This window comes from Herpailurus yagouaroundi, unplaced genomic scaffold (genome assembly GCF_014898765.1).
Source record: "Herpailurus yagouaroundi ecotype Mexico unplaced genomic scaffold, PumYag 28, whole genome shotgun sequence".
NCBI lineage: Eukaryota > Metazoa > Chordata > Mammalia > Carnivora > Felidae > Herpailurus > Herpailurus yagouaroundi.
In genome coordinates, this window is record NW_024412376.1 from 53,421,012 (window position 1) to 53,448,084 (window position 27,073).

General features: G+C 35.0%; 1 pseudogene; it reads right to left on the reverse strand.

The window, feature by feature from the left end:
* The window catches only part of LOC121037027 (exportin-4-like), a 31,978-nt pseudogene that overhangs the window by 2,994 nt on the left and 1,911 nt on the right, over positions 1-27,073 (reverse strand).

A 27,073-nucleotide genomic window follows, 5' to 3' on the forward strand; every position in this document is an offset into this window, starting at 1 on the left:
ATATAGTGTTTTCCCTGGACATAATAAAATCTAACTCCACACTGGCACAGAGTGCCTGGGAGAGATGACCATTCTCCTTTAGAGCTGCATGTCTCAGAACCAATATTTCACAGTGGCTCGAAGGCCATTCTCTGTGAACAAACTGACTGTGATGAATGACTACTTCACTTGTTTCCTAGTCTGCATGGCAAAAATAACAACAGCACCTAGTTTACAGACTTGTGAAAAGAATGCCAAATTCAGAGAAAGCATCCAATAAATAGTAGATGCTATTATCTGGTAGCTATTTAAGTGTTTTTTTTATCCTCTATCTTTCTTATATGATCTTTCCGTTTTTCATGAAAAATAACTTTTTGAGATATACCACATGCCAAGCCCTGGGATAAGAAACATGATATCACAATATGCAGTTGATAACTCGGTCCCCAGGGAACATACAATCTAGCCTGGAAAAGAAGAAATTTTTAATAATATGTAATTACACAAAGGTTTGCCTAATTACAAAAAGCTTATTTAATTACAGCTGTGGTAAGGTTACTAAAGACACAAATATTCAACAGAACCAGTTTTAAGGGAATCTAATCTGGAAATGTGACATTTAACCTGAGATTTAAAGCATGAGCAGGAAATAGATGAGTAAGCTTTAGGGATAGAGAATTGGTATGAGGGGAAGATATTTAGATTTCCCTTTTTGACCCCAAACTCTCCTTTATTCTTTATTGCTCAACCCCTAGGTTATTGTTGTTTTATGATTACCCCATTATTGTCAATTGTATTCACATTTCTTTGCCATCCAGATTTGACCTCATCCCTCTTTTATTATATTATGTTTTCTCATCAAGAATACTGTTATCTTTTCCTTGATCATCAGGAAGAAAAAATGATTTAAATTACCTGAATTCCAACTACCCTGACTTCCCAGATAGTCTCTCCCTCCCAATTATTGATGACTTACTCTCATTCTTGAGTAAGTTGATATCACACTCATGTTGTTGATGCCTTCCTGTTGATGACTTCCTGGACACTGTTCTGTCTTTCTTTTTCTAGGTATTTCATTGTTGATTATTCAGCCAATTATGGAAGTGCAAACTGAATAAAGACATTTAAATTATACTCTACCACTTACTAGTTGTGTTTTCAAGGGCATTTTTTTTTTTTTTTTACCTTTTTGTGCCTCAATTTCATCAGGTGCAAAAATGGGCTAACAACCATACCTCTTCGTGCTTTTTATTTGCTTGAGGGCAAAATGAGATTATATATTTGTTGACATATAGTAAGTGCTTACTAACATTATTGTTTTCATTAGCTCATCTTCTTTTGATATAAAATAACAGATTCCAACCTGCATTAATTCTAAATCCTATCTTATCCTTTAGTTTATATTCATATAGTATAACAAGATTGAATTCCCTGTCAACTTTTGCAGTTCTTACCCTGGTAGGAAGGCTTTTCCTTAAGCCTAATAAAATCCTGTGAGAAGCACACTCATTTTTTACATATGTAACAAGTTTTTACGTTGTAGAAATTCCTCTCAGGAAAATCCAACACTTCCCTCACACAGCGCACTTTAAGAATGCATCATTGCTTCTTTGGGGAGAGCTAAGTCGAGGGTCTCCAAAGTAATGATCAAATAACTTCCATCATATCACTTAGTGATTATTACAGACAAGTAACTTAAGAAGTGCACGTATTTTAGAGATAAGAAAGCTCAAGCTAAGAATGATCAAGAAATGTATTGAAAATTATACAGGTGAGTGAGGAGGTCTCTGATTATTAAGTCCAAGAGTATATAATCTGGGAGCATATTAGAGAGGGAAAACTATGAGTGATAATATTTACTTGTTTATTTAAATAATGTCTATTAGAATAATCTTGTTAACAGATAACTGCCATGGGTATTACATTCAAAGTTATTAGTATTTTTAAAGGATTATTTAGGATTTATGTGTCTTTTGATTTAATTAATAATACTCTTTTGAAATAACTGTCAAAAATAGAATACCAAAATTCATCAGCTTAAAAATAATTAACCCAGATTTTTTAAAAAATAATGTGGTGTGTTATACATGGAGAGTATCATCCAAAACCATCAATGTTGTGATTGCTTGTAAGCTGTAAAAAAATAAAGAATGCTAATAATGGAATTGCATTGGGGAAATTATTTAAAATGTCACAGTTAAATGCAGCAGTAAATTATATATTGTTATTAAGTTACAACATTTTCTAGTAAACAATTACAAATATGCTTATAAAATTTTGATATTTTTTTCATGATCTTTGTGCTGTTTTGAAAAGACTATATTTTCTTGCACCAACAGATAGATGCCATTAATTTATTTATTCAAGTATAATTAACATACAATCTTAACATACAATTCAGGTGCACAATATAATAGTTCAATGGTTCTATACATTTCTCAGTGCTCTGCAAGGTAAGTGTATTCTTGAAGCTTCTGGGTGACTCAGTCAGTTAGGTGTCCGACTTCAGCTCAGGTCATGAACTCACGGTCCCTGAATTCAAGCCCCGTGTGGGGCTCTGTGGTCTCAGTTCAGAGCCTGGAGTTTGCTTCGGATTCTGTGTCTCCCTTTCTCTCTGCTCCTCCACCACTCACACTCTGTCTCTCTTGGTCTCTCAAAAAATGAATAAACATTAAAAAGAAATTAAAAAAAAAAAAAGATAAGCATACTCTTAATCTCCTTTGTCTATTGCACCTATCCTCTGACTTATCTGCTCTCTGGCAACCATCAGTTTGTTCTTAATAGTCTGTATTTAACATTTTGTATTTAACAGTCTGTTTTTGTTTATTTCATTTTTTATTTGTTCATTTGCTTCTTAAATTCCACATATGAGTGAAATCATGTGGTACTTGCCTTTCTCTGACTGATTTTTTTCACTTACCCTTTAGAACATCCATGTTGTTGCAAATGGAAAGGTTTCATTCTTTTTTTATGGCTGAATAATATTCCATAGTGTATATACCCAACATGTTTTGTATCCAGTTACCTATCAGTGGACCCTTGGGTTGCTTCCATACCTTGACTATTGTAAATAATGTTGCAATAAACCTAGGGGTACATATATCTTTTTAAATTAGTGTTTTTAGATTCTTTGTGTAAAAACCTAGTGGTGGGATTACTGGATCATATAGTAATTCTATTTTTAATTTTCTGAGGAACCTCCATACAGTTTTCCACAGTGGCTACTGTACTTTGCATCCCCATCAACAGTGTAAGAGAGTTGGTTCCTTTTTTTTCCACATCCTCACCCACACTTGTTATTGTCTTTTTTTATTGTAGCCATTCTGACAGGTATAAGGTGATATCTCCTTGTGGTTTTAATTTACATTTCCCTAATGATTAGTGATGCTGAGCATCTTTCTGTGTTTGTGTTTCCTATCTGTATGTCTTTGGAAAAATGTCTATTCAGATCCTTCACTTACCTTTTAATTTGATTATTTATTCTTTTTGGTGTTGAGCTATAGATGTTCTTTATATATTGTAGATGTTACTAATTTTTTAAAGTGTTTTTCTGTTGTATACGTTTCCAGAGAGACTCTCTACTTTTGGATATTCAGAATAAAAATCTTTTTCCCTTCATAAGTGCTTATTTTTCTATTCAGACACACTTTTTGCCAAAAAAGTGTTTTGCTCTGTCCACTTGGATGCTGGCTATATTTCCATAGTTCTATGCTCTGTCCACTTGGATGCTGGCTATATTTCTACATCAGGTTTATTGTCGGAGAACCATTTGATCTGCAAAAAAGACATTTAATCCTCAGTATTTAACAAGAATTCATATTACTTGTGAGATTTTGGGCAAGTTATGTAAACTCTACATACTTTCCCTTCTGTAAACCAGTGATAGCAATAGCATTTGACTCATAAATTTATCGTGACAAATAAATATATTAATTTAATCCAAGAGCACTCCCTGGTATCTGACAAGCATTTTGGGGAGGGGTGGATGTAAGCTATTAGAGTGTCTCTGCCTTACATAGGTGGATTTTTTTATTCTCTCATAATTGAAACTGTTAAAAAATGAACACCCCAAAAACATAATCAGACCTATCAACACAGAGAACAAACCAATGGTTGCCAGAGGGAAGACGGGTGGGTAGATGGGCAAAATGGGTGAAGAGAAGTGGGAAAAACAGGCTTCCAGTGATAAAAGGGATAAGTCATGGGAATAAAAGGTACAGCATATAATATAGTCAATTGTGTTATGATCGCATCGTATGGTGACAGATGGTAGCTACATTTGTGGTAAGCATAGCATCATAGAGATTTGTTGAATCACTGGTTTACACCCAAAACTAATGTAATGTTGCCCGTCAACTACACTCAAAAATACAAGTAAGTAAAAATTAAAAATTAAAAATGACCACTCCAAACCTGCTGCTAACCACCTTTACCATTTTACTTTGAGACCTTATTCCCATGAATGCAAGAAGCCATTATGGGTTACTCCTTCTTCTTCCCCTTTACTGTTCAGAATTTTAAAATACAGGAAGAGCAGAGGTGCATTCCTTTAAGTGAAAAACCTAATTTTTAGTTAGCGTTAGTCCTTGATACACTAATCTGTGGCTATAAATTCACAAGGGAAAGATGTACTTTTTACTTCTCCTCTTATTAAATGGTTGGTTTGCTGTTGTTTTAGTGAATGGTCAACTCCTTCCTTCCAGAGAATGAAAATTCTGTACAAATTCTGGGTCATATCTGTATCTTAATTTCTGTGTACTGAGTTAAAAGTTAAAAAAAAATAAACAAAAACCAAAACACAGAAGGGGTTTCAAGCCAAATGCCAGTTTCAACTAGTAGTCTAACTGACTTTGTTATTTGATGGTAAAATAGTACTACTTATGGTTTTAAACTTCTGATGATATAATGAGTAGCAGCAATGTCATTTCAACCTTATCATGTAGTTTTTGACAGGGACATATTTAAAATACTTAACTTTCAGTAGAGTTCAACTACATTTTGTTTTTCATGTTTTAACATCATTAGAAATTAAACATCTATAAAGAGTGTTCTCATGCAACAGCCTTCTATTTCTGGAAAGTAGGTTATTTCATTTCTTAGGATCCCAAGATGAGATTTCACTCTCATACCATCTGGCAAGATAATAAGATAACATCTAAAATCAATACTTTAATATGATCCTGGCTAAAAACTAGCCTCAATGAGAATTAATGGCATATGGCTAAAGCTTAAGAAAAAAGAAAGGACTAATGTTACTTTTTAAAAAAAAGCACATTCAAAGAAAATAACTTACTTTTTTTAGACGGAGAAAAACAAAGTATAAAGATACTTTATGTAATTTTTTATCAATTCAGAAAGATTACTGATTGCATGATTAAAATATTTTTACAAAAATCCCTTTTCAATTATATTATGCTTTATTTACAAACCTATAATCTTTTAAATCAAAGAATAAAACTATTTTAATTAATAAGAATTAAGTTAAAGACAAAATGAGACAAGAAGCACATGTAAAATATCTATACTTGAGGTAAACTAAAAAAAAAAAAAAAAACTTAAAAAAATGAAATTATAAAAACAAAGAAAAAGAACAAAGACCATAAAAACCCAAATCCTGTATTTGTATTTCTGTTCCATTTATGCAGTATTTTAAGCTGAAAAGAGAAAAGGGGGAATGTATTTAGATCAATTCCTCAAGTGTGGATCTTAATCTCCAAGCATTGTTATGTGTTCCTTAGGGATGGGATATGAGTAGAACTGATATTTTGCTTAATTATATTGAAGTTGAGAATAAAATCTATGATTTCAGCCCTTTGGGATCTGTTGAGTTTGTTTTATGATCCTATATGTTGTCAATATTCTAAAATGTTCTCTTTGTAAATAAGAGTGTCTTCTGAAGCTATTCATTCTGTATTTTATGCTGGTACCCTAGATTGGTCTTGTTATTTATGTTATTCAGACTGTATACATCCTTAGTGATCTTTTAATATACTTTTTTTTAAAAGAGTCATTTAGGTTCACAGCAAAAGGTACAGAGATTTCCCATATACCGCCTGCTCCCACACAGGCCTAGATCACCTCCCTCAATATCAATATCCCCCACCACAGTGGTACATTTGTTACAATTGCTAACCTACTTTGGGAAACTTCATAGTTTATATTAGAGTTCCTTCTTGGTGTTTTGCAGTCTCTGTATTTGGAAAAATTTAAAATGGCATGTGTCCACTTTTATAATATCATATAGAGTAGTTCCACTGCCTTAAATCTTCTGTATTCTGCCTATTAATCCCTCCTTCCCTTCAACCTCTGACTACCACACATGTTTTTATTGTCTCTATATTTTTCCTTTTTCCAGAGTCACATGGTTGGAATCATACAGTATTATTTAGTTTTTTCAGATTGGTTTATTTCACTTAGTAGTATGTATTTAAATTTCCTCTATGCCTTTTCATGACTTCATAGCTCATTTCTTTTTAAGCTGAATAATATTCCATTTTGTGAACATATCACACTTTATGCACTCACCTACTAAAGGGCATCTCGGTTGTTTCCAAGTTTGGGCACTTATGAATAAAGCTGCTATAAACATCCAGGTACACGGTTTTTGTTTTGTTTTGTTTTGTTTTATTTTGTTTTGTTTTGTTTTGTTTTTGTGGACACTGGCTTTCAATTGCTTTTTGGCAAATGCCAAGTAGCATGATTGTTGGATCATACAGTAAGCCTATGCTTATTTTTCTGGAAACCACCAAACTCTCTTCCAAAGTGACAGTACCATTTTTCATTCACACCAGCAATGAATGAAAGTTCCTGTTGCTCCATATCCTCTCCAACATTTGATGTTGTCAGTGTTCCAGATATTGGTCACACTAATAGGTATACAGTGGTATCTCATTTTTGTTTTCATTTGCATCTCCCTGATGACATATGTTGAGCATTTTTTCATATGATTATTTGTCAACTCCATATGTTTTGTGAAGTGTCTGTTAAGATTTGTGAGACCCATTTTCTAATCAGGTTGCTTGTTTCTTGATTGTTGACTTTTGATACTACTTAACAAACTTTGAATGACAATCCTTTTTCAGATGTATCTTTTGCAAATACTTTCTCCCAGTCTATGGCTAGTCTTTTTGTTCCTTGGTGTATAATTCTTTTTATACATTGTTAGATTTGATTTGTTAGTATTGTGATGAGGAGTTTTACATGTATGGTCATGAGAGGTATTCCTAGTTTTGGTATTAAGATAATGCTCACTTCATAGAATAGGTTAGGAAGTATTCCCTATCCTTCTATCTTTTGAAAAAGATGATAAAGAATTGGTATAATTTCTTCCTTAAATGTTTGGAAAAATTCACTAGTGAACCTACATAGGACTGGTATTTTCTGTTTTGGAAGGTCATTAATTATTGACTTACTTTTTTAAACAGATACAAGCTTATTCAACTTGTCTATTTCTTCTTGTGTGATTTTTGATAAACTGTGCCTTTCAAGGAATTGGTCCATTTTATCTAAGTTAACAAATTTGTGGGCATAAAGTTGTTCATATTTAATGAATTCTTTTTTATCTGCTTAAACAATAACTTAAGGAATGTATCTATTTCTTTAATAAGAACTAAGACTTTGTCTAAATCTTGATTTTCTAATATCTTTTGGTGTTTATATTTTAATCTATATTATTAGTCCATACAAGTTTAGAACTGTCTTAATTTTATGTTGCATTGTTTTTTATTACGTGATAATTCTTGATAGTAATTCTGTTATCTTATAGTTTATTTTGTCTCATGGTAATGCTATGATTCATAGTTTCTTGGTGTATTTTTTGTATGATTTTACTTTCACACTTTACGTATCTTCCAGTTTAATAAATGTTTCTTAATAGTATGTAACTTTTCTGCTTTTATTTTCTCTTTTGAAAAATTTCCACATATATTTATGATAGTGACATAAATTTGGACTTAAGCATACAATGCTATTCTGTCTTTTCTATTTGCCCCATTGATCTTTTATGTTATCTTAATTTTTTATCATCTTATATATTTATTTGAACACAAATATTTCAAAGTATTTTAATGCAAACCAAGATCTTTTTGAAATTATATGCTACTGGTTTCAAATATTTAAATTCCAACTTATTCTACTACACCCATGAAACATTATTTTTTATTGTTTTATAAAATCAGTGCTTAAGACACTTAGCTATACACTTGTAACTTTCTTGGGTCTTTTTATGAAGTGAATATTTGCTCCCCTCCCCTAATTCATATGTTGAAATCCTAATCCTCAATATGATGGTATTAGGAGTTGGGGGTCTTTGGGAGATAATTCAGTGATTAGGAAATAAATTATAAGAGAGGAAGGTTTCCTAAAGGTAAACAAACAGCATTCTGTACCTGATCATTGGGAGTCAAAATTATGAGTCATATATTGGTGAGCATGTTTGCTCAGAGCATAAATGCACATCAGGAGTGCTGATGTTGATTACCCAAAGACAATGGGAGTCTAGGCTGTGGAGGTAGTTTAAGAATGAAAAATTCAGGTTCAATGGAAGATAATGACTACTGGAAGCTTTTGCAGGATATCTAGTAAACTGCTTGAATTCTAGGCATAAAGGTTGAGTATTATGGACTAATTTTTGTGTCCCCCGCCAAGTCATGCTAAAATCCTAACCCCTAGTGTGATGGTATTAGGGGGTGGGGCCTTTGAGAAGTGATTAAGTTGTGACGGTGGAACCCTTAAGAATGGGATTAAAGCCTTTATAAAAGAGACCTTCTTATCTCTTCCTCCATATGAGGGCCCAGGAAGAAGATAGGTCTATAAACCAGGAAGCACATTCTCACCAGATCCTGAATCTACTAGCACCGTGATCTTGGACTTCTAAGCTTCCAAAACTGTAAGAAATATATCTTTGTTGCTTAAGCCACCAAACCTATGATCATTTCTTATAGTAGACAGAACAGTTCAAGAAAGGTCTTTATTTCTTTCTGCATTTCATATTTCTCAGCCAGTACATATTCTGCTCGTGAGATTCTCCAATGGCAAACACAAATACAAACTGCATTTTCCTTGCTATAGATTTCTAGGTTAACATCTTGATCTCTAGCCCATTAAAAGACACCACTCTACTGTCTTCTGGCTTCAATTGTTGTTGAGGAGATAACTATTGGTCTGGTAGTTGCTCCTTTAAAAGCAATTCACTTGTTCTAATTATTGCTCATTGACTATTTTCTGGTTTTGTTTTCTCTGATGGTTCACATTTTTTCAGTATTTGTCTAGGCCCAGGTTTTTTTTTTTTTTTTTTCCCTGATCCTACCTGGAATTTTCAGAAAACTCTGGAATTTGTGGATTAGTGTCTTTCTTCAGCTTTGGGGTATATTCAGTCAATATATCTTCATATATTGTCACTTCTAACATTCTCTTTCATTTTCCTTCTGAATCTCAAATTAAATATATGTTGGATGGTTTACTGGAATTTTCTAGAACAACTTACCTGTTTAAATTATTTGAGACTTGAGACAAAGGTTTACTTTTCAAAAGGAAATTTGCCTTTGCTTTTCAAAAGGAAATTTGTGTGGAGAACCATTATTATTGAACATATCATTGTTATTGAACATATCATTGTAAAACCTTTACTAGATAATGACAATGTAAATTTAAGTTATTAACTCTGGTGAGATATTCAAGAGTAACACTTTAGAAGGGGCTTTCCTTTCTTTTCCCTAAAGTATTCCCATATGTCTTCTGCTTCATCATTGGAGGTTCCCCATTACACTTAAGCATATACTGAACTTGGTTTTGTTTTGCCCTGAGCTCATAAGGCCATATAATATGATATTTAAATCCATTTGAGAACCAAGGATAAAATACTCTTATTTCAAAATATTTTAAAGTATGAATATTTGGCTATAATGAAAATACATCTGTATTATAATTTTAAATTTAAATCAAGTATAATACAGAAACTGTTTTATCAAATATGCTTTTTTTTTCAGTTGACTTAAAGAAAAAGTATAATTTGTCTCTTTAGTTTGCACACTTATTTTTGTTTCCATGCATTATTGCATCAATGACAAGGAAGTGTAACCTGGTGGGAAGATTATGCTTAGAGCCCTCAGGTTAGTGATATGACTAGATTGTCATGGTGGGAAATCATGTTGTCTATAGTGTGACATTTGTTAAAATGATACAGTAATAAAGATAGTAGTTAAATACCTCTGGGTGAATAGTTATGGTAAACAAGACTTAAGAGCGTGACAGAATCTCTTGAGTTTTGGCCAACCCTATAGCTGGGCTCCACTCTAAGAATTTTGCTATAGTAGGTCTGAGATGGGAACCTCGAAGTTTCATTTTTAAGAAGTTCGCAAGCACTGCTAGTCACTGTGGTAGAATATAGTAATGTGTAGGAAATTAATTTTAACCTAACCTAACTAGGGAATGCTGAAGAATGTGACTAATCATGTGTACAGTCAAGTAAACGTACTGTGAGGGACAACCATAGGAGGTACTGATAAAAATTTATATAAAACAAGTTATCAAAGTAGGCTTAATGTATGTACTGATGCAAATTGAGTAACTTCTTACTGGTTTCTAAAGCTTAACAGTAGCATTATTTTTTTTAATATACTTTTAAAGTTATTTATTTACTTTTTGAGAGAGAGACAGAGAGCGATCAGGGAAGGGCAGAGAGAGAGAGGGAGAGAGAGAGAATCCCAAGCAGGCTCCACACCATCAGCACAGAGCCTGACATGGGGCTTGATCTTATGAATCCATGAGATCATGACCTGAGCCAAAATCAAGAGTCAAATGCTTAACTGTCTGAGCCACTCAACAGTAGCTTTACTTACAGAAAAATAGTACTGAAAATCCTTTATGAATTTTTACTCACGTAGGGACCACCTACACACATGCACCATGATTTCTTTTATCAAAAATAAACTTAACTAATACTATAATTATGAATTGGGATATTCCCTTGGGTAGTGATTTCTTGTTTCCCTAGAATACTCCATAAAATGTTACATCAGGGAGGAGATTTTTCACCTGCTCTCTTGCCATGTTCTCCCCTTCTTGTCATTTTCTGTTTCTTTTCTCTAATTCTCCTGTTCTTTTTTGCCTCAACACTACCGAACACTCTTCTATTGGTTTTAGTTACTTCTTAGAGATATAGGAATAGTGACCCAATGTGCTAGCTTCATGAGATGAGGCAAGAAAAAACATAATGCCCTTCACTAACTTTTCTCCGGGGAAGATATAAATCTCTCTTAGTTCTCCAAAGTACAAGTTACATAGTTATTATGGCATTGACCACTTGGCATTAAAATGAAGGAAGAACACTGCAAAGAAAAACCCAGCATTGAACCTGTAAGATGAATATATAAACCCTCAGAGCTCTGGGGCACAATCTCCTGCAGAAATTTCTTACTTCTAGTTCCCAGTCCAGTTGTAAGCTAAGGCACTACCTCAGATTTTGTCTTCTCTGTCTACACTTCCCACAAAACTGTCTCCAGTCTTCTGCTCAAAGGGGCATTGGTCTTCTGAACTTTCCATTTTGATCTGTGAGGATCTTGTTTGACAGACTAACCATAATTGTATGGGAGTAGGGGAAAGAAAGTCAAAAGTTCATATAACTATGGTATATCAGAGATGTAATTATTGTGAAAGTAATGAAGTTTATGCCTTAGGGTCCTTTCTTTCATGGGCATGTTCCAAGGTTTGGGGAAGAGTCCTAGCAATGTGTCTGTAAGTTTGTGTAACATTTGCAAAAAATAAGATATTTTAACAATAACATGTTAGCTAAATCTACTATCATTTTCCACTCTTAGTTTTTCTCTGTCAGATTTCCTCTTAGTGAATGGTGGTATTGGAATGATAAAAGCCTTTTTTCTTCTTCTCTTAGAGATCAAGCTTCAAGGAAAACGAGTAAGAGATATATTTAGTTTGGTTATAGCCTAATCCTACTTACACATATATTTATCACTGGCTGTCCTCATGTAGAAAAGACTTCTAGGAATGCTCTACTTCCACTGTGCTAAGTCACCTAGCATCCTGCACAGGAGGTATACCTTTGTAAAGAAAAACAAACAAACAAACAAACAAAAGGTTGTGATGAACAGAGTCAGGAGATAGTGAGTGGAAAAGCCTTACAATCAACAGAAAAATATGAAGATACATATGAAGAAGTCGAAGTGGAATTTTTACCTGCCAGAAAAAGAACTTGCTATTGTAATGAATGAATTGAAAATTTAATAAATCTTTATTAGAATCATGAAATTGAACTTTTTTTTTTTTTAAGAATTCCTGTGTTTTTAGGGATCTCGAAGCAGTATTGTAAAAATAAACCCAAACCCCTTAAAGGAGAACAGCATGGGCTGTTTATTCAAAGATTGCTATAGCAAGGGAGTCAACCACTGTGGAAAGCAAGATGAAGTCACTCATGTCAAGCAGTAATTTATGTCAAGCAGAGACGCAAGCATCCAAGAAGCTAAGACCAGATATCTCTGAAGCCGGCCCTGCCTGATGACACTCACAACTGATAACCAGCAGAAACAGAGGAGGTCGGCGAAGCCTCAAGACTGATTAAATCCCTTTATAATGGGAGGAATTTTGGAGCAAACTGTCAGACTTTCTTGACACTGACTCCTTCACCTCTGACCACATCAAAAAGGCAGCTGCCACTGAAGGCTCTGAATCTGCCCAGTTGATCTGTGAACAGAACAGAGATCCTCCACTGCTTAAACATAATAAACAGTAAGTGCCGAGAGCCGATCTCGACCAGACCAAAGCCTTATCTCAACTAATGCTCATAGACTGACTTTGCATTAACCTCCTACCCCCTCCTCCTACCCCCTGTTCTATCTTGTTTGTGTTGTGGAACTTGTCTTGTGCTTTGCTTTGTGTGATGTGTGAGAAGCCAAGTTTAAACACGTGGTGAAATGTAATTGAGTTTGGAATCCTGAATCTGCTTTATAATTATGTTAACCTTGCTTCATGACTGAATAAAGCTGACATTGTAGAAAGATACAGATCATGTGTGCGCCTTCATAGTGTGCTCATGACAGCCACCGTTCTTGAGTTTGGCAGAGATTCAAAGGCAGGCAGAGGGTGGGAAAGACTTTATAGTAGGATGTAAAGAAGACTTCGGATGTGCACTGACTGACAGCCGTTGGCATGGAGAAGCTTAATAGAAGCAAGGCATCCTATGTGATTAGTAAAATCAGTATTTGGCTTTCCCCAGTGCCTAAGTTGGAAAAGGAAGCAAAACTTAGAGGAGCTTTCAGTTATAAATCAAAACCCAGTTGTGTGGGACCAAATAATATAAGGATTATATGTTAGCCTCTGGGAATGGCTGTTGGCTATAGTAGTCTGACTCCCTATTCTGATTATTATAGATAGTAGGTTGACTCCCTGGGTTCATTGCTGAAGATTATTGGCTAGAGTTACATATATAGATAGATATAGATATAGATATAGATATAGATAGACATAGATATAGATAGTCCAACATCACTTGTTTTGGGCATCCAAATTATTTGAATGTATGTGCATCTGATGCTTCTTGCCCTGATGACATATGACGTTTTGGAATGGTGTTCATAGTATCCATCAACTTCTTTACATTTGGAATTTGTGGCAATTACCTTCTCACTGCAAACAAATACTATCTTTTATGTCTAACTTTTATATTCATAATTATGTATAGTATTTCCTATGGATCCTAACCACCAGATATAAAAGCTTCAGATCCAAAATTTTGGGTCTCTTTCTGCTCAAAGACTTTTGTGCAGTTGGGCCTTTAGTGCTATTTGTCTTTATGCAAATTACTAAGAAAGAAAGATACTGAGGATATGAATGTACAATTTTGATTTAAATACATTCATCCCTTATAAAACTTACTTAAACAGAGTTTTTAGTTTATGTTTTAAATGTAACAGTCTAAGGGTGCCTCGTTGGCTCAATCGGGTAAGCTCTGACTTTGGCTCAGGTCATGATCTCACAGTTTGTGGGTTTGAGCCCTGCATCAGGTTCTGTGCTGATAATTCAGAGCCTGAAGCCTGCTTCAGATTCTGTATCTCCCTCTCTCTCTACCCCTCCCCTGCTCATGCTCTCTCAAAAATAAATAAGTGTTAAAAAAAATAAAAAATAAATAAATGTAAGAGTCAATGTTTAAAAACATATGGTTATGAATAGGATCACAGTAGGAAATAATGCAAATAGAAGAGAGCTTAGGACAAAGGTTTAAAGTTTGTCAACATTTTTAAGTTTTGTTGAGGAAAATATTCATTTAAAAAGAGAGAAGAAGTGGGTGAAAAAGCACTGTAACCTCTCTGCAATGCTTGAATTCACCTTTGGAGTAAAGGGATCTCTTGTTTGAATCAAACATTTCAGTAGGCCTTCTCTGTTCAAAGTTAAAATCAAGATCCTATTCAGGAACATTCAATAGGGGTCTATCTATTCTGCATAATAATATAAAAAGATTTCTTTATTGTGTGCCTGGTAATAGGTAACATCTTTCAAATGTGATTGCCTTTAGGAGCATTTCCCCTTGATATAGATTTGTACTTTGCTGCCTGTGTAAATTGTTATTAGAATCAATTGTATTCTCTCCAGGAGATTAGGAGCAAATCCATAGGAAATGGGGCTTATCTTGAACACATATTATTGGGGCACATAGGAGTTGACCAGACTGATAATGTCAAACCACTCTGGACTTTTCCACTGTTTTCCTTATAAGGGCACTCAAGGTTGAATAACTCAGGCTTTGCAAAATGCATTATTATCAGCATTATCTTTTAGTAATTTCCCCCCTGAAAGGAATGACCATTCCACCTGTCAAGTAAGACACAATTACAATTCAGGGCTTGGTGGGAGAAGTATTTAGTAATGAGGTAGTATAAAAAAGTGACTGCAAACAGATGTGCATGTCTGAGGAAGGTTTCTCTGAAGAACTGACTTCCAAATTGAGTGTTTCGTTTGAAAAGGAAAACGATATAGTGAAGAATGTGGGGGCAACATTCCTAGCATAGATAAGAGTATAGACAAAATTCTATAGGCAAATATGATTGTAGGGTTGTGCCACTGAGGAAAGGAAAGGACAATGAATCTGGAATAAAAGAATTAAAAAATGCATTATCAAAAATTGCTGTTACCAGGCTAAGCAGGGGTAATATCAGAGAACCTCTATGGGGACATGGCATACTAAATTTGAGAATTTAAATTTTTCATAAGAATTCCTTTATATTTGGTGATAATATTTACATTACCTTGATATATGACATAACACTTCAGAAACTGTGATAATTTTGCCAAAGGTGTATTTTGTGTCAAAAAGTAAATCAGGACATAAATGAGAAAAAACGACTTAAAAAGTTTATTGCAGGGTCCAAGGGGGAGGAGAACTTACTCTAATAGGAAGAACACACTGACCACAGGATCAACAAATATCTCAAATGTAAGGCAAAAAGGACTTTTTTAAAGAGGAAGGGGTTGAAAAAGATTAGAAAGAATGGCTATGGGTAAGTGGGATAAATACGTGATACAATCAGATAGTTGATTAGGGAATGTTTTCCCCAGAGATAGGTTTCTGTTCTGGAGGGGCTGTTGAGAAGGGGTTGTATGCCTACTCAGGGTGGGGAGCAGGGGTCAAAGTCCAGGCAGCAGGAAGTAGGAAAAAAACTTAGCTGAAGTTTGGTCAAGTCAAAATAGCAGATATTTTATCCAGATTAGTCACTGAGTCCGAACAATTCAATTAATCATTTATGAGGCAAAGAGTGGCATTTTGTAGGGCCTGCATCTGGCCTTCTCACAGGTAAACAAATGAAATATTCTTGAGTTCTACTTAAGTCATATGGGGAAGAATGATACCTTGATGTAATCCATTCCTGGAAAACAAAGGTGTGGGAAAGGGGGTTTACTTAATTGTAATGTTTTCCAGGATCATGGGGCTTGAGCTAAATTCAACTTTGTCACTGTCATGCTGGTGGGGATACAGAGCAGGAGACAGACAAATGTGAACAATGAAAAAAAAATAAAGACTTTTACAAGGGCCAAGATTGGAAGCCTTTATTATTTCAGTGATAGACCAGGGCTGGGAATTTCAGAGAAAAAATAGACTAATTAACTCAACAGAATTTAAAGGCAATTTTACTGATAGCACAGAATTCTACAATATGAATATTTAGAAATATAATCCTTCCAAAGAGTAAAATTATGTTTAGCAGGAAAACAAAGATAAAGCTGAAGATTTCATAGGTAAAATAAATATAGTTTATTAAAAGGAGCAGTGTAAGGCCAAGAATGACTTTCTGAATGAAGACAATTGTGATTGGATTATCTAATTAGACATTGAGTTTTTCAAGTATGCTGGTCAGAATAGGCATAAGTAGAGGGGGACGGCAACCTCAGTATCTCAGTGATTTAAAATAATAAAATTTTATTCCCTGATCATGTATGACTCTTATGGGTTAGTAGAAGTTCTGTTTGCTACCATAGAAAGATTTTCTAAGATCATCTCTTTCTTGTAGTAATTTAACAGCTATAGCCAACACATACTAGCATTTGTTTACCAACCTCTTTTCTAGATTTATGAGTTCATAAAATACATTTCCTATCATCCTAGGTAAGAATTTCACTGTTTTGCCACTGTATAATAGGTATTGCCATCCTTCTAGCTTAGCCTAAGAGTTGCTCACCACCTGCAGCCAATTTATAAACCAATACTACATATGTTAATTCTTCTTTTATACATTACATAACAATATCTACATTACTCAGTGGCTGGATAGGACAACTTATGCTGAGTTATCAATACATATAATTCAGTGGCTTAAAACAACAAAGGTTTACATTTCACTCATACTACTAGTCCTTGACAAGTCTGCTTATGTGATCAATTTTTCATAACCATTTAGGAATCTATCTGAAGCAGTAACCATCATTTTAATTTTTTTAACCATAAATTCAATTATTGCTTGTTGACATACTAGTAGGAAAGAATATGCTAGAGTATGACAAATTGGTAATTAAATTATCTGACTAGGAAATGACAGATCACTTCTGCTCACAACTCTTCTGCTAGGACAGGGAAACTTGCATATTATCCTAACATGTGCGCAGAAGGAAGAGAGAACAAAATACTTGGTGACGAACATTAATGACCATCATTGAAATTATGGTGTTAGAACTCAGGAAAAAAAAGGAAAGGAGAAGATAAATGTCGAGGACTCTGATTATTGTGGAAAAATGATTAGGAGGCAAGACATTACTGGAATAGACTAACCGAGATGACCTTCAAAAACATTATTTTTTTTAACTTGTTTTATTTTTTATTTTTTAAAAATTTACATCCAAATTAGTTAGCATATAGTGCAACAATGATTTCAGGAGTAGATTCCTTAGTACCTCTTACCCATTTAGCCCATCCCTCCTCCCACAATCCCTCAAGTAACACTCAGTTTGTTCTCCATATTTATGAGTCTCTTCTCTTTTGTCCCCCTCCATGTTTTTATATTATTTTTGTTTCCCTTCCCTTATGTTAATCTGTTTTGTCTCTTAAAGTCCTCATATGAGTGAAGTCATATGATTTTTGTCTTTCTCTGACTAATTTCACTTAGCATAATACCCTCCAGTTCCATCCACATAGCTGCAAATGGCAAGATTTCATTCTTTTTGATTTCCAAGTAATACTCCATTGTATAGATATACCACATCTTTATCCATTCATCCATCGATGGACATTTGGGCTCTTTCCATACTTTGGCTATTGTTGATAGTGCTGCTGTAAACATGGGGGTGCATGTGTCCTTTCAAAAATAAATTTCTTTCATTTATCCCACAAGTAAATGCCTAGCAATGCAATTGCTGGGTGGTAGGATAGTTCTATTTTTAGTTTTTTGAGAAACCTCCATACTGTTTTCCAGAGTGGCTGACCAGCTTGCATTCCCACCAACAATGCAAAAGAGATCCTCTTTCTCCGCATCCTTGCCAACACCTGTTGTTGCCTGAGTTGTTAATGTTAGCCATTCTGACCGGTGTAAGGTAGTATCTCATTGTGGTTTTGATTTCCCTGATGATGAGTGATGTTGAACATTTTTTCATGTGTCAGTTGGCCATCTGGATGTCTTCTTTGGAGAAGTGTCTATTCATGTTTTTGCCCATTTCTTCACTGGATTATTTGTTTTTTGGGTGTTGAGTTTGATAAGTTCTTTGTAGATTTTGGATACTAACCCTTTATCTGATATGTCATTTGCAAACATCTTCTCCCATTCTGTCGGTTGCCTTTTAGTTTTGCTGATTGTTTCCTTCCTGCACAAAAGCTTTTTATTTTGATGAGGTCCTAGTAGTTCATTTTTGCTTTTGTTTCCCTTGCCTCCAGAGACATGTTGAGTAAGAAGTTGCTGTGGGCAAGATCAAAGAGGTTTTTGCCTGCTTTCTCCTCAAGGATTTTGATGGCTTCCTTTCTTACATTGAGGTCTTTCATCCATTTTGAGTTTATTTTTGTGTATGGTGTAAGAATGTGGTCCAGGTTCATTCTTCTGCATGTCGCTGTCCAGTTTTCCCAGCACCACTTGCTGAAGAGACTGTCTTTATTCCTTCGGATATTCTTTCCTGTTTTGTCAAAGATTAGTTGGCCATACGTTTGTGGGTTCATTTCTGGGTTCTCTATTCTGTTCCACTGATCTGAGTGTCTGTTCTTGTGCTAATACCATACTGTCTTGACGATTAGAGCTTTGTAGTACAGCTTGAAATCTGGGATTGTGATGCCTCCTGCTTTGGTTTTCTTTTTCAAGATTGCTTTGGCTATTCCAGGTCTTTTCTGGTTCCATACCAATTTTAGGATTATTTGTTCTAGCTCTGTGAAGAATTCTGGTGTTATTTTGATAGGGATTGCATCGAATATGTACATTGCTTTGGGTAGTGTCGACATTTTAACAATATTTCTTCTTCCTATCCAGGAGCATTAAATATTTTCCATTTTTTTGTGTCTTCTTCAATTTCTTTCATAAGCTTTCTATAGTTTTCAGTGTATAGATTTTTCACCTCTTTGGTTAGATTTATTCCTAGGTATTTTATCGTTTTTGGTGCAATCGTTAATGGGATCGATTCCTTGATTTTTCTTTCTGTCACTTAATTGTTGGTGTATTGGAATGCAACCGATTTCTGTTCATTGATTTTGTATCCTGCAACTTTGCTAAATTCATGAATGAATTCTAGCAATTTTTTTTGTGGAATCTTTTGGGTTTTCCATAGAGAGTATGATGTCATCTGAGAAGAGTGAAAGTTTGACCTCCTCCTGGCCGATTTGGATGCCTTTTATTTCTTTGTGTTGTCTTATGGCAGAGGCTAAGACTTCCAAAACTATGTTGAATAACAGTGGTGAGAGTGGACATCCCTGTCTTGTTCCTGACCTTAGGGGGAAAGCTGTCATTTTTTTTTCCCCATTAAGGAGGATATTAGCATTGCATCATTCAATGATCTCGAGGAATTTTTCTTCTATCCCTACCTTCTTGAGGGTTTTTATCAAGAAAGGATACTGTATTTTGTCAAATGCTTTCTCTGCATCTATTGAGAGGACCATATGCTTCTTGTCCTTTCTTTTCTTGATGTGATGAATCACGTTAATTGTTTTGCGGATATTGAACCAGCCCTGCATCCCAGGTATAAATCCCACTTGGTCTTGGTGAATAATTTTTTTAATGTATTGTTGGAGCCGGCTGCCTAATATCTTGTTGAGTATTTTTGCATCCATGTTCATCAGGGAAATTGGTGTGTAGTTCTCCTTTTTAGTGGTGTCTCTGTCTGGTTTTGGAATCAAGATAATGCTGGCTTCATAGAAAGAGTTTGGAAGTTTTCCTTCCATTTCTATTTTTTGAAACACCTTCAAGAGAATAGGTGTTAACTCTTCCTTAAATGTTTGGTACAATTCTCCTGGAAAATCATCTGGCCCTGGACTCTTGTTTTTTGGGAAATTTTTGATTACTAATTTGATTTCTTTACTGGTTGTGGGTCTGTTCAAATTTTCTATTTGTTCCTGTTTCAGTTTTGGTAGTGTATATGTTGCTAGGAATTTGTCCATTTTTCCAGATTGCCCATTTTATTGGTATATAATTGCTCATAATATTCTCTTATTATTGTTTGTATTTCTGCTGTGTTGGTTATGATCTCTCCTCTTTCATTCTTGATTTTATTTATTTGGGTCCTTTCCTCTTTCTTCTTGATCAAACGGGCTAGTGGTTTATCAACTTTGTGAATTCTTTCAAAGAACATGATTCTGGTTTCATTGATCTGTTCTACTGGGTTTTTTTGTTTGTTTGTTTTATTTTCTTTTTTTGTTTGTTTGGTTTTGGTTTTGGTTTCAATAGCATTAATTTCTGCTCTAATCTTTATTATTTCCTGTCTTCTGCTGGTTTGGGGTTTTATTTGCTGTTCTTTTTCCAGCTCCTTAAGGTGTAAGGTTAGGTTGTGTATCTGAGATCTTTCTTCCTTCTTTAGGAAGGCCTGGATTGCTATATACTTTCCTCTTATGACCGTCTTTGCTGCGTGCCAGACGTTTTGGGTGGTGGTGTTATCATGTTCATTGACTTCCATATACTTTTTAATTTCCTCTTTAACTTCTTGGTTAGCCATTCATTCTTTAGTGGGATGTTCTTCATTCTCCGAGTATTTGTTACCTGTCCAAATTTTTTCTTGTGGTTGATTTTGAGTTTCATAGAGTTGTGGTCTGAAAATATGCATAGTATAATCTTGATCTTTTTGTACTTACTTAGGGCTGATTTTTGTCCCAGTATATGATCTATTCTGGAGAACGTTCCATGTGCACTGGAGAAGAATGTATATTCTGCTGCTTTAGGATGAAATGTTCTGAATATATCTGTTAAGTCCATATGGTCCAGTGTGTCATTCAAAGCCATTGTTTCTTTGTTGATTTTTTGATTAGATGATCTGTCCATTCTTGTGACTGGGGTGTTGAAGTCTCCTATTATTATGGTATTACTATCGATGAGTTTCTTTATGTTTGTGATTCATTGATTTATATAATTGGGTGCTCCCACATTGTAAATGTTTACAATCGTTAGGTCTTCTTGGTGGATAGACCCCTTGATTATGACATAATACCCTTCTGCATCTCCTGATACAGTCTTTATTTTAAAGTCTAGATTGTCTGATATAAGTATGGCTACTCCAGCTTTCTTTTGTTGACCATTAGCATGATAGATGGCTATCCATCCCCTTACTTTCAATCTGAAGGTGTCTTTAGCTCTATAGTGGGTCTCTTGTAAACAGTATATAGATGGATCTTGTTTTCTTATCCATTCTGTTACTCTATGTCTTTTGATTGGAGCATTGAGTCCATTGACATTTAAAATGAGTACTGCAAAATAGGAATTTATTTCCATTATGATGCTTGTAGAGTTGGAGTTTCTGGTGGTTTTCTCTGGTCCTTTCGAACCTTTGTTGCTTTTGATATGTGTGTATATATATATATATATATATTTTTTTTTTTTTTTCATCTTTTCTCCCCTCAGAGGGTCCCCCTTAAAATTTGTTGCAGGGCTGGTTTAGTAGTCACAAACTCCTTTAATTTTTGTTTGTCTGGGAAACTTTTTGTCTCTCCTATTTTGAATGACAGCCTTGCTGGATAAAGAATTCTTGGCTGCATATTTTTCTGATTCATCACACTGAATATATCGTGCCACTCCTTTCTTGCCTGCCAAGTTTCTGTGGCTAGGTCTGCTGCAAACCTGATCTGTCTTTCCTTGTAGGTTAAGGACTTTTTTTTTTTCTTTTGCTGCTTTCAGGATTCTCTTCTGGCCTGAGTATTTTGTGAATTTGGATATGATATGCCTTGTTGATGGTCGGTTTTTGTTGAATCTAATGGGGGTCCTCTGTGCTTCCTGGATTTTGATGTCTGTGTCTTTCCCCAAGTTAGGAAAGTTTCCTGCTGTGATTTGCTCACATAACCCTTCTACCCCTATTTCTCTCTCTTCCTCTTCTGGCACCCCTATGATCCTGATATTGTTCCTTTTTAATGAGTCACTGATTTCTCTCATTCTTAAATTGTGCTCTTTTGCCTTCATCTCCCTCTTTTTTTCTGCTTCGTTATTCTCTGTAAGTCTGTCCTCTATGTCGCTGATTCTCTGTTCTGCCTCATCCATCCTTGCCGCCGCTGCATCCATCCATGATTGCAGCTCAGTTATAGCATTTTTCATTTCATTCTGGCTATTTTTTACTTCTTTTATCTCTGCAGAAAGGGATTCTAATCAGTTTTTGACTCCAGCTAGCATTCTTATTATCATGATTCTAAATTCTGGTTCAGACATCTTGCTTGTATCTGTGTTGGTTAAACACCTGGCTGTTGTTTCTTCATGCTCTTTCTTTTGGGGTGAATTCCTTCATTTGTCATTTTGAAGTGAGAAAAGGAATTAGTGAGGTAGAAAACTTAAAATTAAAAAAATTAAAAAAATATTAAAATTAAAAAATTAAAAACACACACACACAAAATCTAATAAATGATGCTAAATCCTAAGTGTGTTTTGGTCTGGGTGTTGAAAGTGGTTTGACAAATTAGAGAAAAAAAAGGGGTGGGGAGGAAATCATTTGAGAATTCGAAAAAATGAATACATTGAAATAGACTGAAATGAGATGATGGGAGTGAAATAGAATTTGAAAAAAATTACACAAAAGTAAACAATATAGTTGGAATAAAATTAAAGAAAAATATTTTAATGAAAATTAAAAATAAAAATGATTTTTTCTCTTTCTGTATTCAAGAAAAAGAAAAGAAACAAAAAAGAGAAAAAAAGAAAAAAAGGAAATCATTTGAAAATTTGAAAAAGTGAATACACTGAATTTGACTAAAATAAAATGATGGAAGTAAAATAGAAATTGAAAAAAATTATGTAAAAGCCAAAAATATAGTGAAAAAAAATTAAAGAAATATATCTTTATAGAAATTGAAGGTAAAAATTAAGTTTTTCACTTTCTGCATTTAAGAAAAAGGAAAGAAACAAAAAAGAGAAAAAAGAAAAAGAAAAAAGAAAAGAAGGAAACTGTTTGAAAATTTGAAAAGGTGAATTCACTGAAGTAGACTAAAATAGAATGATGGAAGTAAGACAGAATTTTTAAAAAAATTACACAAAAGTAAAAAAAATATATAGTAAAAAATTAAATGAAATATTTTTATTTTATTATTATTATTTTTTATTTTTGAGACAGAGAGAGACAGAGCATGAACGGGGGAGGGGCAGAGAGAGAGGGAGACACAGAATGAAGCAGGCTCCAAGCTCTGAGCTGTCAGCACAGAGCCTGACGCGGGGCTCGAACGCACATACTGTGAGATCATGACCTGAGCCAAAGTCGGACGCCCAACTGACTGAGCCACCCAGGCACCCCTAAAAAAAAATATTTTTAATAAAAATTGAAAACAAAAATGAATTTTTTTTCTCTTTCTGTATTCAAGAAAAAGAATAGTGTAAAAGATAAAAAGAAAAAAAAAACAAAGAAAGAAAATTGAATAGCTGGACCTGCTAACAGATTGAAATAGAACTGAAATTGCTTCATTTTCCCCTAGAAGTCAGACGATGTAGGACTTTATAGTCCATAAACTAAGTAGGCGGTGAGACTTGTGTTCTTGAAGAGAGAGGTTGGCCCAGTTGGGCGGAGCTCAGTGTAACGGCTACATTTTCCACTAGATGGCACTGCTAGGCTACTGGGGTGTATTGTTGCAGAGCAGGTAGGTGCGTATGTGCATGCGCGGTAGAAATGAAAAAGGCGTCACTCAGTTACTCTGTCTCTCATATGGGAACTCTGTTCTCTGCGATCAGCAATCACGCACCCATCCTCTGTCTTCAGCTTTTATCCTCTCCCTGCTTTTTCACTGTCTGTGACCAAGACTCAGGTAGTACCTCTCCCGAGTTTTGTCTCAGATGCGGCTGTTTTCCCCGTCCCCTTACTTCTGAAGGACTGCTGCTTTGACCTGTTATGTCCCTCTGCGGGAGGGTCTCACCCAGCAGTGGCCGAATGTCGACTGCACCCAGGAACCCTTGCTGAACCCTGCTGCTGCCGGTGCCCCGAGACTGCGGCCAGGTGACAGCCCGCCCCGGAAAAAGTTCGCAAGATAGTGTAGCAGCAGTTTTTCAGGGATTATGGAAAATCACAGCACACATCTGGCACCAGGCTTCACTCGTAACAACCTTGTTCCAGCACCAACGAATGTGGCTGTTCTCTGGGTTCTGCTGTGACCAGGCGCCTTCAACAATCTCTACCAAATGTCCTTCCAGCAGTGGAACTGCTTTTCTCCGTGTGGCCTGAGAACCTCCAGGACCCCACTCTGTTCCTGGGGATTCACTTTTCCCACCAGAGCACCGCCAGGTATTGAGCTGCGGAGTTGCAGCCTTTGTGCTCCCCTTGTTTAGTCTTAATGGAATTTAAACCCTCTCCTTTCTCTTTTCTCCCTTTTTAGTTTAGTCCCTGAGTCTATTTCCAATTTTCCACTTTCTCTCCAGCTGCTTTTGGGGAGGGGTGCTTTTCCCGTATTCTCCCCCGCCCCAGTCTCCGTCCTTTCTCCACCTGCAAAGGCCCTGCCTGCTGCCGGCTTCTCTCTCCCCAAGTTCACCTCTCTGCGCCACGTACCTGCTGACTTCTGTGGTTCAGGTTGTGCAGATTGTTGTGTTAAGCCTTTCATAAGTTTTCTAGGTGTGTAGGATGGTTTATTGTTGGTCTGGCTGTATTTCATGGACATGAGACACACAAAAAACTTCCATGCTGTTCCGCCATCTTGGCTCCTCCTATTATTATTATTATTATTATTTATTTTATTTTTTTACATAAGAGTAGAGAAGTAAAGGTTCAGAACTGGCACTAACAAAGTAATGCTGACTCCCTCACCTCCACACTTGCCTGACTCATTTATTCTGATGGTGTAGGTAAATGATGGTGTGTGGCCCTGTAATAAAGAAGGCCTTTAATATGAGGAACATCTTTAGCAAATTTTTAGGTTCAATTAGGAAAAAAAAAATAAGATCTTTTTATTCTACAAGCTTTATTATATTATTTGTAATAGGAAGGACGTTTCAAGGGTATAATGGGATGGAGTTTGGGTTAAGGACATAGGCGGAATAATTCAGACTTGAAATCTCATATAACTGGTCAATATACAAAATGATACAACCATTAGGAAAAATAATGTGGTAGTTTTTTATAAAGCTAAGCATATAATTATGTATGCATTCCAGACATTTCACTTCTGGATATTTATCCAAGGGAAAAAAAAAAATCTGTGTTCACACAGATACTTGTATGATTAACAGTTTTATTCAAATCACTAACAGCTGGAAACAACTCAAATGCCCCCCCACCTGGGAAATGGATAAACAAACAGGGGCATATCCATAATGAAATGCCACTCAGCAATAGGAAGGAATGAGCTATTGATACACAAAATAAATTATCCATAGTCAGATTGCTGGTGTTTTTCAGAAAACATAAAAGTGACTTTCAAATCTCATCATGGGGTCAAGGATATCTTCTAAAATACTGATTTGTAAAGGGAATTTTGTAACTTCAATGAATATAAAAGGCCATGATACACTGGACTCTGTATAAATCTTTGATGAGGTAGTAATTTTTTAAATCCCTGATTTAAAAAGAATAGAAATAGATATTGACATTTTTAGAATTATCCAGAACAGGGAATGCTGTTTCCTTATAATATGGACTACAGGTACTTAAAGGGCGATAACGCAACCAGGAAATTTATATTAATTTGGAAAGCTAAATAAATCTAAGCTAAGGATATTTCTCAACTCAAGGATTAATTAGCATTCCACTTTTAACAATTCCTTATTTATTTGGGTAGTGCAAATGGGCACAAGAATTTAATTCTGTATATAATATTAAACGGGAATGTAAGCATCCCATTCATGTTATATATGAGAAGTGGCTGATACCTGTCATTAGTATCTTCAATTGCCATCCAGAATACAATCAATACTAATTATTATTATTACTAGCAGTAATAATATCCACACATAAAAGCCCCTGCATTTCTTCCCTCTTAGACACAGATGTACTCACTAGTATCCTCAACAACAGAGCAGGAGAAGAACACCTCCAGTGTGTCCTTGCTACCAGGTTCTGTGTAAGAGGGACTGACATCATCTAATGTAATCTACATAACATCTTTATGCAGTAAATTTATTCTCTATTTTTAAAATGTAGAAATTGAGGTTCAGAGGGTTTATCTTATCTAATTCACATACCTAGTAAGTGTTGGAGCTTAAAATCCACATGATAATTGTGTTCATATCTCATTGACCACCCCCCTCCAACTTGAAGACTTTGAAGAATATCTGAAAAATATCTCAGCAAATCAATTTTGTTAATTTCGTGTAACCAGCAGGGAAGGGCAGCAGAGTGGCATGACAGAATCTTCTGAGAAACTAGGTATAAATTTATGATGAGAAAATAAGTTTAGTACTTTTTTTGTTAAATTGTATTGGTAAAATTTAGGCATAGCCTATCTAATCGACAAAAATATACATATACATGACCATATATTTTTCAAGGTAGAATACTTTCAAACACTAATTTCAAGCCAACTATTCTTTAATTCATTGGATGGATTTCAGTGAAAAGTTTGAGTAATTATGAGTAATTAGCATTAAAACTATCTTATTTTAGAGAGTATTCTATTTTTTAAATCTTGTTTCACCACATATTGCTGACGTCTGTCTCTTTCTCATGGTGAGAGACTGAGCTGACTGCCAAGACAAAGAGAGATTAGCGAAAGGAAGAAAAAAAAAAACCTCTTTATAGTCTCATAAACAACATTTATAAGCCTGAATTTTAACATTACAATGGAGTAACTACCTATTGGGAAGGAAAGAAGTAATAAAATACATCAAGTGATAACTCTAAGCTATTACATCTTCTTTTAAAAGTTTATATGGTCTGGTTTAGCTAGTTCAATTTTTTATGTAACTATTCATATTTGAAGGCTAATCAGCCTCCACTTGCAGACTCAAGAGTTTTTATTTAAATTATTATTTCTTTATTTTTGAGAGAGAGAAAAAGAGAGTATGAATGGGGTAGGGACAGAGGGAGA